Source organism: Rhinopithecus bieti, unplaced genomic scaffold (assembly GCF_001698545.2).
Source record: "Rhinopithecus bieti isolate Rb0 unplaced genomic scaffold, ASM169854v2 scaffold_9015, whole genome shotgun sequence".
Taxonomy (NCBI): Eukaryota; Metazoa; Chordata; class Mammalia; order Primates; family Cercopithecidae; genus Rhinopithecus; species Rhinopithecus bieti.
The window spans coordinates 2,424,152-2,443,183 of NW_016806320.1; the positions used below are offsets into that span (position 1 = coordinate 2,424,152).

Below are 19,032 nucleotides of genomic sequence, written 5' to 3' on the forward strand. Positions count from 1 at the left end.
TGTTATTGTTGTATTTTCTTTCTCAGTGATGAACCACTATGGAATGTTTACATTTATTTTATTTATGGCTTAAATCCATTGAATTCATGGTCGTAAACTTTACTAAAACAATGAAAAGCAAAACATATAAATATAGAGGTTGATAATAGATTTTAGTAGACCTGCCCAATTTGTGTTCATTTTTATATACAGGAGTCATTTACCTTACTCAGACATACAGCAGGCAGTTAAACATTGATTCAATTGAATTAAAAGAAACAAAATATACTTTTGGCTAATTATATCATAAAAAAAACAGATGTGCTCAATGAAAATCATTACATGATTACACGGACCGCGCTGGGTGGCTCATGCCTGTAATCCCAGCACTTTGGGATGCCGAGGCGGATGGATTACCTGAGGTCAGGAGTTGGAGAACAGCCTGGCCAACATGGTGAAATCCCGTCTCTGCTAAAAATACTAAAAATTGGCCGGGCGCGGTGGCTCACGCCTGTAGTCGCAACACTTTTGGAGGCCGAGGCGGGCGGATCACGAGGTCAGGAGATTGAGACCATCCTGGCTCAGAAAACAACCAGCTAGGAATCAAGGGCAGCCTCTGGGTTGTAGCTGGGAAGAAACTTGTCCACTGGTCAACAGTATGCAAGAAGCTCATCCTACCCTGTGGTCTTTTCTTCACCCAGTATCTAAGCAGATATTTCTAAATACACAGCATGATTATCTTGTGAATAAAACACTCCAAATGTCTATGCTTTACTCTTAAAGAAATTTTTTAAAATTTTGATTTAATTCTTATTCTCTAAATGACTTTTTCCTTCCTCTTTGAATGCTTTCACTATCATTTTGCTTTAGAACATGCAAAATACACTCCTCCCTAAGGACAATATTAATTATCTTTTGCAGTATTTTAACACAGATAGTATTTTAAAGCACACCCATCTAATACTTCACAGTCCATGTAGTTCAGGACCCCAAGCTTGATCTACAGGGTTCTCTTCTTCAGGGCCTCACAAGACGGCAAAAAGGCGCCAATTGGGATCACAGTTTTTTCTGAGGCTTGATTTTGAGAGGATGCCTTCAAACTCAAGTTATTGTTAGCAGAAATGAGTTTCTTGCATACTGTTGACCAGTGGACAAGTTTCTTCCCAGCTACAACCCAGAGGCTGCCCTTGATTCCTAGCTGGTTGTTTTCTGGAGGCTGCTCTGTTTCTTGCGACATTGGCCTTCCCAAAATGGCTACTTATTTCATCAAAGCCAGCCGGGGAGAGCATCTTCTAGCAGGACAGGTATTAGAACTTTTTGCAGCATAATTGGATAAGTACCATCCAATTATCTTTGCATTATTCTATTCACAAAGCAAGTTACTGTTTTGCCCACACACAAGATCATAGAAGGACATAAATTTCAGGAGCTGGGTATCATGAGACCCTCTTTAGAATGTGTATGTAATGGAGTCTTCCCACCTGTTAGTTTTCTATTTGCACTGAAAGATTTTTCTTCAGATAACAACCAGGCTCTCTCCTCACATTTTGTTGAAGTTTGTATTCAAATGTCTATTTATTAGAAAAGGCATACTTATCCCTACATATGAAGAGTACCCCGCAGACAGTTTTTGGTAACTTACCTTGCTTTCTGGCTTTTTGTGTGTGTTTGGTAGTTATTATTACTAGATAGAAATCATATTTATTTTGTTTCACCTCTCTAGATTTAAATTCTCTTAATACATATATTCTCTGTCTTATTCTCAGATATAACTCCACCTTCTAAAAATGTGCTAGGCCCAAAGGAGAAAGGTGTTCAAAAATTAGAAGGCTTTTCTTAAACTTAAAAGGTATGCTTATTCCCCAGTATGTTCTAACACAGTGTCTTATAGATCTGCACTGTGTAATAATAGTCACCAGCTTTATGTGACAATTGATTTCAAATTAGTTAATAGAAAATATACTTTAAATATCATTTTCTCAGTTATACTAGCCACATTCCAAGTGGTCAGTAGCCACACAGGCCTAGTGGCTACCAAAGTGGAAAGCACCAATATTGAATAACTTCATTATTGAAGAAAGTTCTATCAACCAGCCTTATTTTATATATTTATTCTTTTTGTTTTCTATTATGTTTTGAGCTTCCATAGAGAATAAAGTTTGTCCTAATCATCTTCATATGATAAATTTTTATTCTATTACAGAAAGCCTAGAAGATTTTACAGAAAATGTTGTTGAATGAATAGATTTTGGAGTGAATGAATGAAAACACACTTCCAGCCCAGAAAATAATTGTCCTAAGTAATTCAATGAATTTTAATCAACAGATAACTCTTGGTTTGTTTTCTTCCTTACACTAACTCACAAAGGGAGTTTTTTAAAAAAATGTTGCAAACCATGATCAATTTTATTTCAGAAAAAAAGTTCTCATTAATGAAAATTCATGAAATATATTATTGTGACCATAAGCAGAGAGAAACACGTAGTATTAGTTTCCCAAACACTACATATTTTTGTTCCCTTTTAAGAGACCACAGTGATATACAAAATCATGCCTGCTGACTGGTGGATCTCAGTAGCACTAGGCTTGTTTTATCTTGCTCTGTGTGCCTTGAAGCTCATCATAAAACCAGTAGGATTTCTCTGTTCAAAAGTTAGATCAAGGCAGAAAGCATCTTCTTCATTTTTGAGAAGAATAAATTTTCTTCTGATAAATAACGATCTACTAATTTTTTAAAATATGAACTATTATATTGGGAGTGTACCTAACTAGAAATGAAAAGGTCGTAATAAGTCATTTGAAAGATATGATTGGAAGACTGCTTAACAACTAATATACCTATCATATAAATATACATGAAGTGTGTGTATGTCTATTATACTATAATTATCTGTCAATGAAATAATATTTATATTTTCATAATGGCAAAATATGATACTGATTCCTTTTGTATTTTTTGTTAATCACCAGTTATATATCTAGGACTTAACTCTGAATTCTTAAAAATTAAAATTTATTTCTCTATTCATGTGATGAGTAAATGGTAGCTGATGACATGTTTCTGATAGTCCATGTTCTAAACTGTGAGAATCCTTATTGTGAAAAGTTTTATCATGGCCCATTTACAAACAGAATAAGGCAATGAGCCTATGGAGTCACAAATCCATTTTAAAACTCTTAATTATAATAATACCAGGATAATTTATAGAAACAAATATAGTATATGACAATAATTATGAATGAAAAGAAGAAGCAGCACCTGGTTTGTCATTTTTTGAATCTCTCCATCTATGATGATTGTATACCTCTCAGAGAAGACATTGAAACATGATATTTATATATGTATGACTACTATTACATTTTTTTAAGGAAGAGCTCGACAGTGTTGCAAAGAATATCTAAAGATAAAGACTAAAATTAAATTTCTTGTAATGTAGGGCATATGATGATATTTTGATAGCGTTTGGGGTAAAGTTGAATTTTTGTATAATATTTATGTAATCTGGCAGATAATATTTCTTCAGTCAGATACCTGTCACTGTCAGTAAACTTACCTAAAAAGCACACAGAAAAAATAAACAATTTCCAAAATATATCTAACTACATAGTTTTCTGTACTGCATCGTAATATAAAATTATCACAATTATATACCTTAAACCAGTTAAGTCAATAATTTATTTTCTTAGTAGATAAATTTTTTTTTCTCAAAATAGGGTATGTTGAGTCTTATATTTTCCATGAAAATTTTCACTAATACTTTGGTAGAATAAAATAAGAATGCCTTAATTATTTATAAAAAAAATTATTAGAAAGAATATTTGCAAAAAATAACTTTAATTTCAACAAAGCCATGCAAAATGGGCTTTTTTTTTTTTTTTTAACCTGAGAAAATGTTATATTCATCTATGTTAGAAAAGCTGAAGCAAGCATATTGGATGTCAAGTATCACTAAGTCGATTTCTCATTTGCTCTGCGTCTTTGCAGAGCTGATTTGAGCATAACAATTCTTTGAAATCAATGGGAGGTTGGCAGTTGGATTAGCTAAGTACCATCATGGAGCATGACAAGAAATTGGTCCTTTTTGTCATTTTCAATATATTCTTTCTTATTATAAACTAATAAAGACAGGAAAAACTTAGTAAGCAATTTTATTTAATCTTCTCATTGACGATAGTCAAGTATTTTCATTTAAATTCATGTACAAATTTAATGTTTTCAGAAATTTCTTTGATCACTTGATCTTAATATCTAACCTACTCACAGTACTTTCTGTTCCTTTATATACTTTAGTTCCCTTTGTAACATTTATCATTGTCTTTATATTACAGTTTTTTTATTATTTGTTCTGATTTATCTATGATAATAACCCCAGAACTTACAAATTGTTTATCACTGAGTAGATGCTCAAAAATATACAATAAAATATTTCATTTATTTAAGTGTACCTAATATCTACAACCAATCAGATATTTGATGAAATTACTCAATATTCTGTTTGAAGTATTTACTGGTGATGAGAGAAACTGTTCTGTAATAAAGCAGACATTCTCATTATTCTAGAAAGTGCCATCAAGCAACAAGGAATAAAAAAGCAACAGATACACTTTCCAGGTTTTAAGGTAACTATTGTCATTGATATAGGTATAGATGACAATTGATATAGATGTCAATCAAATTTGACATCTATATCAAATTAGATGTCAATCTTGACATCTAATTTTACCTCCTGGTACTTCTCAGAAAGAACATGAATCTCCCAAACAAAGAACCATTCATCTTCTTCCATTTGCTTCTTTTGAATGCTTACAACACCCTTATTTATCATTTGTAGTTAGTGCAAAAATGTGCCCTTGACTTCTGCTAGCAGATAGAGTGGGAAGCTAGGAATAGACGAAGCCAAGTTTTTTCACTAACTCTTTGTTTATAACAAAAAAGGAAAAGAATAAGCCGATTTCCTCATGGGCACCACAACGCATTTCCCTTCTGCTTGATGCAGAAAAGAGCATCCTAATAGAAAGATACCCAGCCTTTCCTCTTCAAAATAAAATATGATTATTTTACTTCCCATACAACATTTGCAGCTAGCCCTGTTACTTCTTCACATGAAAATATGTCATAGATGTTCCACTTCCTAAATAAATTACTGGTAGCTACAGTCTATATAAACTCCCTCGTCACTGTTCATGAAATTTACTTGAATATTAAACTTAGTGCCACATTTCTGAAAGGTGTTTATATTCTGGTTTATATTGATTTATAGGATGAGTACGCTAAAAATCTATACGATTCAAGTTCATGAATTTGATTTTTTTATTTCAGTTATTCATGAATATTTGAATGATATAGGTCAGAAAAAGATGTAGGACAAATACCTCATATTTCTAGGCTTAGAGTGAGATAATTAACCAGTGTATGAGATTATCATTTGCTTCAGTTTGTTTTCAATTGATGAGGTAGTAACTTGATAATTAAAATAACTGCATAGAGAATATATTAGGACATTTTCCCGTATTTCAGAGATGAGGAAATTATTTTTTAACAGAGATAGCCAAGTTGTTGATATTAAAGATCTCAGCAACAAACCCTATAGAATGTCAAAGTTGTAGGAGGCTCATTAACCACTTTGAGATCTATAAAACAATCAAAGCCAAAATATTTTAAGCATTTGTATGAATCATAAATTATGTCTATACTTAAACATAAGGGAACTGAATAAAGGAAAAGCCATAAATCAGTGGCCAAAACAAACAAAATATCCTTAAGGGGTCAATGTTGTCCCTGGTGAAGTAGTTAATGTGGGCTGCAGTGCACATTGACTCCAGAGGTTCAAACTACCCTCAGTTTGATAATATTACTCCTCACTCCTCTTGATCTGCTCCTTTAGCATTCACCATAGTATTTTTGCTCTTTTAGCCCTTCGTAAACTTTTTAACTGACTTCCTTTCTTATTTCTGAAGTACTTTTCTGTTTCGTTACTCCACCCAGGCTAACACAGATATCCACATACTTTATCGATTTACTTATCAAGAAACTATTCTTCCCCAAACTGTACATGATCTCCTGGCAATGTTATGGGTCTTCTTTCTTTCTTGACTTTGTTTCTCTCGTCTTCCTTGCTAAAATGTTGTTGATTTCTACCAGCTGCTTTATTTTATTATCCCATTCTTCAAAATGTACTCAATTTAACTTTCTCATACCAATATGCTGTTTTTTTCTCTGCAGGACCCTAGTCTATTATTCCATATTGATTATTTGGTACACAATAATGTTTAATCTATAGATATCTCCCTTCACACTATTTATTCCCAACCATGTGCAAGTAGAATTCAGGAAGTCCTACAGAATAAAAAAGGTGTTCATTAAACAGAAGAAAAACAGGCTGAGAGAACTTATGACCACCTGTTGTCGTCTAAATAGGGAAGATGGTATTTATCCTAATGTCTCATTTTTCACTAAGTAAAGACTGCATCATTGTTCAATGTTGGACCTAAAGGACAGAAAAGAAAAGGGATTATTTAAGCTAAGAAGGAATGTTCAGGGGTTGTTTTATTCTCTTTCAAGGAGTATAAATCATTTGAAGCCTTTTGGTACCTTTGCTCTTCCCGATTGACTGAGGAGGCATTTCTATACCCATTTTGCAGTAGGATGAAATGTTAATGAATTTTGATGAAATAATAATAGTTAACTTTGCTTTGAAGGCAAATTGAGACATGGTGTGTTAAATAGTGAGAGACAAATTTTTGCATGTATTTTAGAAGCTGAGTAGGAAGCAAGGAAAGATAAAATTATTGAAAATACAGAAAAGAGGATTTAGCAATAGAGAAAGCTTCACAAGTTATTAAGAATGAATAAGATTGAGCAATGATGTGAAAGAATCTTCCGTGATTAAGAAAAATAAACTAATAAAGATTAAATTGAAAAATAATAAACATTATATTTAGAGATTTGAAAAGTCTCTTCCTGGTAACACCTATCTCATTTGGCAAATTGGAAGTAAAACTATGTGCTTAGGATAGGGGGATGGAATTTGAGTTGAATAAGAACCTTTCAGATAGACATCAAGAAAAATTATAAGATATGCTGAACTAATATAGCAAAAGATAAAAAAAAAAGTTAAAGTTGCAACTACCCCTAATGCCTTTATATTATTAATGGTACCAATTTTTAATGTATATTTTCTCCAGCTGGGGCTGATATCCCACTTGTTCAAAGAAATGTTGAAATACTGAATTGTTAACTAAGTCAGAGATTATGATATGCTAGGGATATGACAGCAAAAATACAAATAGTCCATGGTGTTGATAATGTCTATGCAAAACCATATGTTTGAATATTCTGTCTATGATACTTTGACTTTATGTAACCACAAGAACAAGATGTTAGATATTGACATAAAAGAAATAAAGAACAAAAATAGTTGTTTTCAGGAGTGAAGAAAAAAACCACTAAGAGATAGGAAATTATACTAAATGTTTAGATAACAGATTTGAGTGTGCTCAAAGTAGTATAGTAGTTTATGTTGAAAAAGTATAGAATAAGATCATGGCTGTAGACTATAGTAAAATGACTACATTTAATGAAGACTAGGAGCATCACTCTTTATGTTTTAATTTGTATTGTATGCAAATTTTGAAATAGACCTGAGTAATTACATGTTCAGCGATAAGGAATAAAACCAATTTTTTTTTTAACCTGTCTTCTCATTGAATGTAGATAACTGACCTTGAAAGTTAAAAGATGTCAAGTGCAATGCATAGTGGAAAGTGATGGAATGCGACTGCAGAAAATTCACAAAGAGGAGAAGGTTTTTGTTCTATGTGAATTGAGAAGTAGTGGTCTGGAAACTATTGCAAATTATTCTTCTACCTCTCGGCCCTTTAGTGAGTATTGGTGAAGACACAGCTTCTTGTCAATCCTATTCATTCTTAATAACTTGTAAAGCTTTCTCTAATGATAAATCCTCTTTTCTGTATTTTCAATAATTTTATCTTTCCTTGCTTCCTACTCAGCTTTTAAAATACATGCAAAAATTTGTCTATTTTCCATCAATGGGAAATAGCCAGGTTTTAATTTAGCAATAGCGGAGAATAACTTTTCTATGAAGAAAACAAGTGTGGAATGTTTGTTTATTATGGAGCAAAAGTTTCTGGTGTAGAGGGAAGGAGTGTATAAGTGAGAAGACTAAAAAGAAGAAGCAAAGAAAAGAAAGACCTGAGAGGACTCCATTTCCTTCAATTCCTTCAATGAAAATCACCAACCTGTATCAATGTTATTTTGGTCTAAGACCAGAGTCAAGCTGAGAATTGCAGGCACGTACATAGTACGGAATTACAGGTGTTGAGACACACCCCACTGGCACTCGAGTGGGCACTTTTAAGGAGAGTCAAATAATAATAATTCAAAAAAGTCTTTCACAAAGTAGATTTGAAGATAATGATATTTACTTTAGAGGCACATCAGATTCATCACTTTGGTGTCCAGACGGTGATATCAAGGACTAATTGCCCTATACTTTTTCTTCCCATTCAATTTATAAAATCTTAATTGATGCTTAGAAATATTTGATACTAAACATTCTTTCATTCTATGGCTCAAAAATTCTAATGCATTCAATGGCATGAAATAACACAGGAAAATCATATTGAGGATGCATATTTCTATAAATAATTGAATGAAGATATATAATTTTTCACATGTCAAAAGTATTAAGGCACTATTTAATGAGCAACAACAGCTGACAATATTATGGTGATGCTAAAAAGTGAAAGTTAATGTCAGCAGATCTGGAATTCTGTCACCATATAACAGGCTCTAAGTCTACAAAAATGCTCAGTTGCAGCCAAAGCATAGTTTCAAAGATATTGATCTTGTGACAACATTCTTTTGAAATGACTTTATTTCTGTTCCAATAAATGACTCAAGCAGATTTTAAAATGAAGTTGAAGCCATATAAAGAAATCTACATTGGTGTTATGAAAGTGCCTAGTTTGACTAGCTGAGAGAAATGGTTTAGCATGTCATTTCTCTAATGGACATATGTTACAACCACTCTAAATAATAGAATGTAATACAAGCTTTGTGAATTAAACAGTTTAAAATTGCAATCAAGTCTCTAAACTATTTTCTTCTGATAATCACTTAGTAGTAATGACTGGATGCAGTTTCTTTCACAGTATTTCAGTACATTTTGATAAGACTACAAGGAGTTCTTATTGTAGACACTGTTGATTATAGATTTTATATAATCTAGAATTTAGAATTAAATATATGTATGAACTATATTCTTTTGTATAGACTTACATATGTTACAGGACTGCATGTAATCCTCCCTTTTCAGAAAGGCTAGTCTAATTTAGAAATAATTTTAATCTGTTATATTTGAGTGTAATGCAACTACTTAAAAAATAGCATTCAATTTTTAGATATTTATTTCTATCCATGTTGGCCCCTTCAAAGCATTGACACATGCTAGAATATATGTGAAAAATTGGGTATGGAAATAAAGCAAAGAAATATGGTAACGATGAAGGTAGTTATCAAATAACTATCTGAATTGTTTGAAAGATAGCTGTGTTGTCACCTTCTTCGTCCGCTTCTCTTCAGTTGCTGATAGATATTGGTTGTTGCTTATAACACAGTTTGAAACTGTTGCATTCTATCTTAACAACATTTTCACCCAGATGATAAAATAACACTTACTTCACAGTATGATGTGGACTGATGATAGAAAAAGACAAAGCAGTATTTCATAACATTACCAAAAATCTAAGATAATAACCTGAACAAGCAAGTACACAATAACAGAGAACATATACATGTTTGAAGCCTGAAGCAGCCTGCAGCATTATGTGTTGGGAGTTGTTTAAAAGAGCCACCAAGAAATGTTAACTGTGTAAAGCCATGCTATGTACAGTGTTGGCAAAACATTTCTTTATTCAACATCTAACAGTAGATATACATTTTATCAAGTGCAAGCAAAAGCCTAAAGAAGGAATATAGAACATTGAAATTGATGCATGGCCTCTTCAACACAGAATAAATATTGAACTGACCTTAATGTTGTGAGCATCTGGTAATTTTCCAGAAACAAATCTCATCCTTATAAACACACAAAATATTATTTGAAGTGGTGCTAAAGGCAGCATAATTTTGGTATGCAGTTTTTACTACTGTTTCTTATATTTCCCACATAACAAAATTAGTCTATTTAAATCTGGTATCAGATCCCCTATTTTGGTGTTTTTACATCCTCACTTTAGATTTTCACCATTCACAAAACTAAGTAAATCCCAACAATTAAATTGTACATTTATTTATGTGTAATTCCTTAAACTTTTAAAAAATTACCTTACAAAATGATATATTGAAGTAAAACCAAAAGGGAAAAGTTAAATATTCCCCTTCCACTGGATATTTCAGTAGCCATTTTAAAAAATTTATTATTATTCATTCTCCTTATTCATTCATCCATCTAGCCATCTGCTTACTTAAAAAGAATCTATTGAACATAAGCAATGTGATAAACACATGGAATAAAGAGATAAATATGACAAAGATTTGTGTGTATGAAATTAAGAGTCTAGAAGTAGAAATATATATAAAAGTAATATTATAATTATATTAACATTGGAGAACTTTTTTCTCTACAAAGTATTTTACATATACTTTCTAATTTACTTTTCATGACAATTTTATGAGCTAAGGATCAGTATTTTCATTTTGCTGGAGAGAAAACTAATGTTTAGAAAGTTAAGTAACTCAACCAAAGTTTCAAAGATATATTGCTTGTTGAGATTTGACAATATCTGGCTTGTTTCAAAGTCTGTGCTCTTACATGTTTTAATATTACCTTAATACTATGTATGCCATAATATTATGTCTACACAAACAATTAAATAACATTTCCCCTGTACTAGTTTACAATAATGGCTAATAAATTTCCACACACACTGTTGCTTGAACATCAGATATCTATTTGCACAGTTGTGGGTGTCAAAAGGCAAAAATGGTTTCACCTGGCTGAATCAAGGTATGATGGGGTCATCATCTCTCCACAGGCTCTCAGGGAGGTTTATTTTATGCTTCTTTTAGATTCCAGTGGCTACTGGTATTTCTTGGTTTGTGATCACATAACTCCCATCTCTGTCTCTGTGGTCCCATTGCCTTCTCTTCTTATAGATGTCAAGTGTATAAGAAGAATCATTGTGTATACCGAAGATGTCATCTGTTGCAGTGGAGTAATCATTCCCACACATCAACATTCATTTTCTCCATTATATCACTTTAGTAATTAAAAGTTATCATAATCTCTTTTGTGCCTGAATTTATTGCACTTATCCAGGCATTGCACTTACCCTGATTTTGACTTCTTTGGGCTTTTCATGATTTAAACTTTTATACCTGTTATGATATAATAAATTAGTACAATCCTAGATATTCCTTCAGCTGTTAAGAAAAAACAGTATCTGTATAATGTTAGAACAGGAAAACTGATTATTTGACAGTAATTCTCATTTGGTCTTCAAGCCCATTACAAGTCCAACAAAATATGGAAAAATTTCATATTGTAGCATGTTTAGTTCTTCATTTTATACCATAATTTAGTTTCTTTTGTACAGAAACTAACTTATATATTCACTTATATTTCCTCATGAAAATGTATGTAAGTGCATTAAAGGTCCAGCTAGATAATCCAGAATTACCTTCCCATCTCAAGATTCTTAATGTCTGTGGTGTTTTCATTTTGTTTTTAATTTTATTTATTTATTTTTTTACAAGTAAGGCACCATTCACTGTTTCCAGGGATTAGGATGAGGATATATTTTGAGTGGCCATTACAGTAGTACTCCCTTATTTGTGCTTTTGCTTTCCATGGTTTCAGTTACCTGAAAGTAATGATCATCCAAAAATATTAAATGAAAAATTTTAGAAATAATTCATAGGTTTTAAATTGAGCATTATTCTGAGTAGTGTGATTAAATCTCACATTATCTGCTCAGTCCAGCCTGGTACTTTATTCACCCCTTTGTCCATCATATCCACACTGCAGACACCACCTGCCCCCGTTAGCCACTGAGTAGCCGTCTAAATTATCATATTGATTGTTGCAATATCACAGTACTTGTGTTCAAGTAATCTATTATACTTAATGGTAGTCCAAGTGCACAAGATTAGAGATGCTGGAAATTCATATATGTCAAAGAGAATCAAAATATATGCCAAAGAGTAGCTGATAATCTCTTACTTGCCTAATTTATAAATTAAACTGTATCATCAGTATGTATGTACAGGGAAAGAAACATAGTATATATAGGGTTCAATACTATCCATGGCTTCCAGGATGCACTGGGGGTTTTGAAATGTATCTCCCTCAGATAAGGGGGAATTATGGTATTCAGCCTGCACACTATTCTAGCTCTTAGTCTCCTTGAACTTGAATTGCTATAATAGTGTTATTCAACTTAAGTTGCTGTCTACAGTTTCTTCTTTTCCAAACCACTTTGCTTATCAGAAGGCTGCCTTGCTTAGGTTAATTGCCTACTCTCAAATATATTATAGCTCAAATATCCACTGACTATCTGAAATTGTTTTCCTATTTTTAAAACTCTAGATTTTACCCTCCTGATCCAACCGATTTCTTTCTCCATCAATGCACATTCTTTAGTCAGACAATGACTTCACTTTCCAATTAATGACCATGCCTAATGCTGTTTCTTTGCTTACATACATTATTCTCATTTAAAAACCTTTTTCCCCTGATTTGGCTATCTAAATTACTTACTTTCAGAAAAAATTAATGGAAATATCCACCTTTCCAAAGGAAAAAAAATAAGCAAATATGCCATGAGAAAATTCATAAAATGCTTAATTTACATGTAAAATTGTTCCATATAACCCACAATCAAAATGAAAACTTAAAATGAATATAAAATATATTGCTATAATCATTGTGTATACCGAAGATGTCATCTGTTGCAGTGGAGTAATCATTCCCACACATCAACATTCATTTTCTCCATTATATCACTTTAGTAATTAAAAAGTTATCATAATCTCTTTTGTGCCTGAATTTATTGCACTTATCCAGGCATTGCACTTACCCTGATTTTGACTTCTTTGGGCTTTTTCATGATTTAAACTTTTTATACCTGTTATGATATAATAAATTAGTACAATCCTAGATATTCCTTCAGCTGTTAAGAAAAAACAGTATCTGTATAATGTTAGAACAGGAAAACTGATTATTTGACAGTAATTCTCATTTGGTCTTCAAGCCCATTACAAGTCCAACAAAATATGGAAAAATTTCATATTGTAGCATGTTTAGTTCTTCATTTTATACCATAATTTAGTTTCTTTTGTACAGAAACTAACTTATATATTCACTTTTCTACATAGAATTTAAATAATGGTAGAAGCATATTCAATAAGTAATACTTATAAATTAAACTAAAAGTGTAAACTTCTTTCCTCCCAAAAGCAAAATATAATTAAAATTATAGTTTACTTACCACAAATTTAAGAAATCAAACATATTTGCATATGAGATAATCACATATTTTATTCATAGATATACAGTTGTACATGATATACATTTTTCCCACTCATCTCTTTTCCGACAACATAGTTAAGTCAAAATTATTGAGGAAAACTAGATTATTTGAAATTGAAATACATTTTAATATTTACAGGGAAAATTCTAAGTAGTATTAAATGGGCTAAGAAGAAATCTTAGAATCATACCCTGCATGATGCCAAATAAGCAGACAGATTTCAAGCCCTTCATTGACCACTCCTTTTTTTTTTTTAATTTTTAATATTTTCTCTTTTTTAAAAAATTTATTTTAAATTCTGGGATATATGTGCAGAACATGCAGGTGTGTTACATAGATATACCTGTGTCATGGTGGTTTCCTGTACCTATCCACCTGTCATCTAGGTTTTAAGCCCCACATGCATTAAATATTTGTCCTAATGTTCTCCCTTCCCTTGCCCCTCAGCCTCCGACAGGCCCCAGCATGTGATGTTCCACTCCCTGTGTCCATGTGCTCTCATTGTTCAGTTCCTACTTATGAGTGAGAACAGGTGGTGCTTGGTTTTCTGTTTCTGTGTTAGTTTGCAGAGAATGAGGGCTTCTAGCTTCATTCATGTCCCTGCAAAGGACATGAACTCATTCTTTTTTTATGGCTGCATAGTATTCCATGGTATATATGTGTCACATTTTCTTTATCCAGTCTAACATTGATGGACATTTGGGTTGGTTCTAAGTTTTTGCTATTGTAAATAATGCTTCAATAAACATATGTGTGCATGTGTCCTTATAGCGGAATGATTTATAATCCTTTGGGTATTTATGCAGTAATGGAATTGCTGGGTCAAATGGTATTTCTGGTTTTGGATCCTTGAGGAATTGCCACACTGTCTTCCACAATAGTTGAACTAACTTACATTCCCATTAGCAGTGTAAAAGCATTCCTATTTCTCCACAGCCTCACCAGCATCTATTGTTTCCTTACTTTTAATAATTGCTATTCTAATTGGAGTGAGATGGTATCTCATTGTGGTTTTGATTTGCCTTTATCTAATGACCAGTGATAATGAGCTTTATTTCATATGTTAGTCGGCCACCTAAATGTCTTCTTCTGAGAAGTGTCTGTTCCTATTCTTTGCCCACTTTTGGATGGGGTTGTTTGTTTTTTTCTTGCAAATTTGTTTAAGTTCCTTGTAGATTCTGGATAATAGACCTTGACAGATGGGTGGCTTGCAAAAATTTTCTCCCAATCTGTAGGTTGCCTGTTCACTCTGATGATAGTTTCTTTTGCTGTACAGAAGCTCTTTAGTTTAATTAGATCCCATTTGTCAATTTTGCCTTTTGTTGCCATTGCTTTTGGTGTTTTAGTCATGAAGTCATTGCCAATGCCTATGTCCTGAATGGTATTGGCTATTCCTTTAAAAGTCAGCCAAAATTGTTTTATGGCAAGCTCTCATGTTCACACGAGTTCTCATGTTTTCACCTTGCTTCACTGGCTGCTATAAACAGAGATGTTAAATATGTATAGTTGTTTTTTTTTCCCCTGCTTGCTCATCCAGAAATATTTTCTTCTGTCATTATCTTATGACAATCAAATAGATTCTCATGAGATACAGGATAAAAATACTCTTGAAAATACTTGATCCCATGCAATACTGATTTCCTCCTCACATGAAGTCCTGTCACCATATCTAGAGATGGCGAGTCATGAACACAGCACTTTTGAATTACATTTATGTTAAAACGTTTTTTTTTTAAAGGTCTTGTCTAACTTAACACTTACATAATCCTCTTTTTGGTCTCTGTCAGACTCTCTTTGCCTTTGGTATTTGTGTTTTCATTTAGTCTTAAATCTTCTTTATAGTGTCTATTTGCTCTTTTCAAATCACCTTTCACATTCTTTTTTTTTTTCTGTTCACCATTAAGTACTATTGTTTTCAGAGTTACGTTCTTTGTTTTATTCTCTTCCTGTTGTAGACTCAATAGACGACAATTCTCTATATGCCTATGAATTATGTGGCTGCTCTAGCCTAGTAGTTCTCAACCAGGGATGCTTTTGTTCCTCTACTAAAGAGACATTTGGAAATGTCTGCAGACATTTTTGGTTGTCACAACAGGAAGGGAGGGTGCTATTGCTGTTTAGTGAGCTGAAGGCAGAAATGCCGCTAAACATAATGTACAAGACATCTACCCCACTACAAAGAGTTATCTCTTCTTAACACATATCTCTATTTTGTTTATTATATCATTTGCACACTTCGGAACTCATCCCTTCTTTTATTCATTTCATCTTGGACTTTGATCTCATATCAGAAAAAATAGTTTGCAACCACTATTTTACATAAATTTTATACCCCAGAAGGACACTGGAAAAGATACTATCAAACTCTTATCCCAATAATTCCAGTGAAAAGAAATAATATCCTAGCTCTCTTGACGCTGACCAATCAACTTAACCTTCAGAATGGGTAGCATATATGAAGCCAATAACTCCTTGAAAAATACATGGGTATAAAGGATAAGTTGAAGAGGAAGAAAAAATGTTCTTGAAGAAAAAAATTACTACTTTTTAATAATCTCTTTTCACGCAGAAGGCACTATGGCTTTAAAATTAAAATTTTCCAAACCCTCCTATTTAAAGTTGTGTTCTATTAATGGAGGGAGAGAGAGAGAGAGACAGAGAGAGAGAGAGAGAGAGAGAGAACAATAAGATGTGTACTGTCTTCATTTCTTCCACTAAGTTATTAATCTTTTTAAATTATCCTCTCTCATGTTGGTGATAGAATCTACCAAATTAGTGTAGTAGGTTTAATTCAATACCAGATCAATTTCACACATTCTATGTGTTAGAGGCACTCCAGGGATTAGATTGAAATAAGAAAGATGACTGTGGATCCTTCAGTTTGTCATATTTGATAATAAGGGTTTTCCTAAAGAGATTCTGATTACTAAATATTTGATGTGCAGTAGTTTAATACAATACGTTGTTTGGCAGGATCTATCTTCTTAAGAATCTGAATCAGAGACCAGGCGCGGTGGCTCACGCCTGTAATTCCAGCACTTTGGGAGGCCGAGGCAGGTGAATCATGAGGTCAGGAGATCGAGACCATCCTGCCATCCTAGCTAACAGAGTGAAACCCCGTCTCCACTAAAACTACAAAAAATTAGCCAGGGCGTGGTGGTGGGCACCTATAGTCCCAGCTACTTGGGAGGCTGAGGCAGGAGAATGGTGTAAACCCAGGGGGGGAGCTGGCAGTGAGCCGAGATCGGGCCACTGCACTCCAGCCTGGGCCACAGAGCGAGACTCCATCTCAAAAAAAAAAAAAAAAAAAAAAAAAAAAAAAAAAANTATATTTCCTCATGAAAATGTATGTAAGTGCATTAAAGGTCCAGCTAGATAATCCAGAATTACCTTCCCATCTCAAGATTCTTAATGTCTGTGGTGTTTTCATTTTGTTTTAATTTTATTTATTTATTTTTTTACAAGTAAGGCACCATTCACTGTTTCCAGGGATTAGGATGAGGATATATTTTGAGTGGCCATTACAGTAGTACTCCCTTATTTGTGCTTTTGCTTTCCATGGTTTCAGTTACCTGAAAGTAATGATCATCCAAAATATTAAATGAAAATTTTAGAAATAATTCATAGGTTTTAAATTGAGCATTATTCTGAGTAGTGTGATTAAATCTCACATTATCTGCTCAGTCCAGCCTGGTACTTTATTCACCCCTTTGTCCATCATATCCACACTGCAGACACCACCTGCCCCGTTAGCCACTGAGTAGCCGTCTAAATTATCATATTGATTGTTGCAATATCACAGTACTTGTGTTCAAGTAATCTATTATACTTAATGGTAGTCCAAGTGCACAAGATTAGAGATGCTGGAAATTCATATATGTCAAAGAGAATCAAAATATATGCCAAAGAGTAGCTGATAATCTCTTACTTGCCTAATTTATAAATTAAACTGTATCATCAGTATGTATGTACAGGGAAAGAAACATAGTATATATAGGGTTCAATACTATCCATGGCTTCCAGGATGCACTGGGGTTTTGAAATGTATCTCCCTCAGATAAGGGGAATTATGGTATTCAGCCTGCACACTATTCTAGCTCTTAGTCTCCTTGAACTTGAATTGCTATAATAGTGTTATTCAACTTAAGTTGCTGTCTACAGTTTCTTCTTTTCCAAACCACTTTGCTTATCAGAAGGCTGCCTTGCTTAGGTTAATTGCCTACTCTCAAATATATTATAGCTCAAATATCCACTGACTATCTGAAATTGTTTTCCTATTTTAAAACTCTAGATTTTACCCTCCTGATCCAACCGATTTCTTTCTCCATCAATGCACATTCTTTAGTCAGACAATGACTTCACTTTCCAATTAATGACCATGCCTAATGCTGTTTCTTTGCTTACATACATTATTCTCATTTAAAACCTTTTCCCCTGATTTGGCTATCTAAATTACTTACTTTCAGAAAAAATTAATGGAAATATCCACCTTTCCAAAGGAAAAAAAATAAGCAAATATGCCATGAGAAAATTCATAAAATGCTTAATTTACATGTAAAATTGTTCCATATAACCCACAATCAAAATGAAAACTTAAAATGAATATAAAATATATTGCTATAATCATTGTGTATACCTAAGATGTCATCTGTTGCAGTGGAGTAATCATTCCCACACATCAACATTCATTTTCTCCATTATATCACTTTAGTAATTAGAAAGTTATCATAATCTCTTTTGTGCCTGAATTTATTGCACTTATCCAGGCTAATTAATACCCTGATTTTGACTTCTTTGGGCTTTTCATGATTTAAACTTTTATACCTGTTATGATATAATAAATTAGTACAATCCTAGATATTCCTTCAGCTGTTAAGAAAAAACAGTATCTGTATAATGTTAGAACAGGAAAACTGACTATTTGACAGTAATTCTCATTTGGTCTTCAAGCCCATTACAAGTCCAACAAAATATGGAAAAATTTCATATTGTAGCATGTTTAGTTCTTCATTTTATACCATAATTTAGTTTCTTTTGTACAGAAACTAACTTATATATTCACTTTTCTACATAGAATTTAAATAATGGTAGAAGCATATTCAATAAGTAATACTTATAAATTAAACTAAAAGTGTAAACTTCTTTCCTCCCAAAAGCAAAATATAATTAAAATTATAGTTTACTTACCACAAATTTAAGAAATCAAACATATTTGCATATGAGATAATCACATATTTTATTCATAGATATACAGTTGTACATGATATACATTTTTCCCACTCATCTCTTTTCCGACAACATAGTTAAGTCAAAATTATTGAGGAAAACTAGATTATTTGAAATTGAAATACATTTTAATATTTACAGGGAAAATTCTAAGTAGTATTAAATGGGCTAAGAAGAAATCTTAGAATCATACCCTGCATGATGCCAAATAAGCAGACAGATTTCAAGCCCTTCATTGACCACTCCTTTTTTTTTTTTAATTTTTAATATTTT

General features: G+C 32.7%; 1 long non-coding RNA gene across 2 annotated transcripts in view; it reads left to right on the plus strand.

The window, feature by feature from the left end:
• The window catches only part of LOC108531828 (uncharacterized), a 49,191-nt gene that overhangs the window by 23,803 nt on the left and 6,356 nt on the right, over positions 1-19,032 (plus strand). Inside the window, exons 1-2 of one of the 2 annotated variants that reach the window (XR_001886295.1) lie at positions 4,548-4,599; positions 7,694-7,860. This is a non-coding gene — a long non-coding RNA (uncharacterized LOC108531828). Of the gene's footprint in view, positions 1-4,547; positions 4,600-7,693; positions 7,861-19,032 lie in introns of those variants that run through there. The other variant, XR_001886294.1, reaches the window with a different exon arrangement.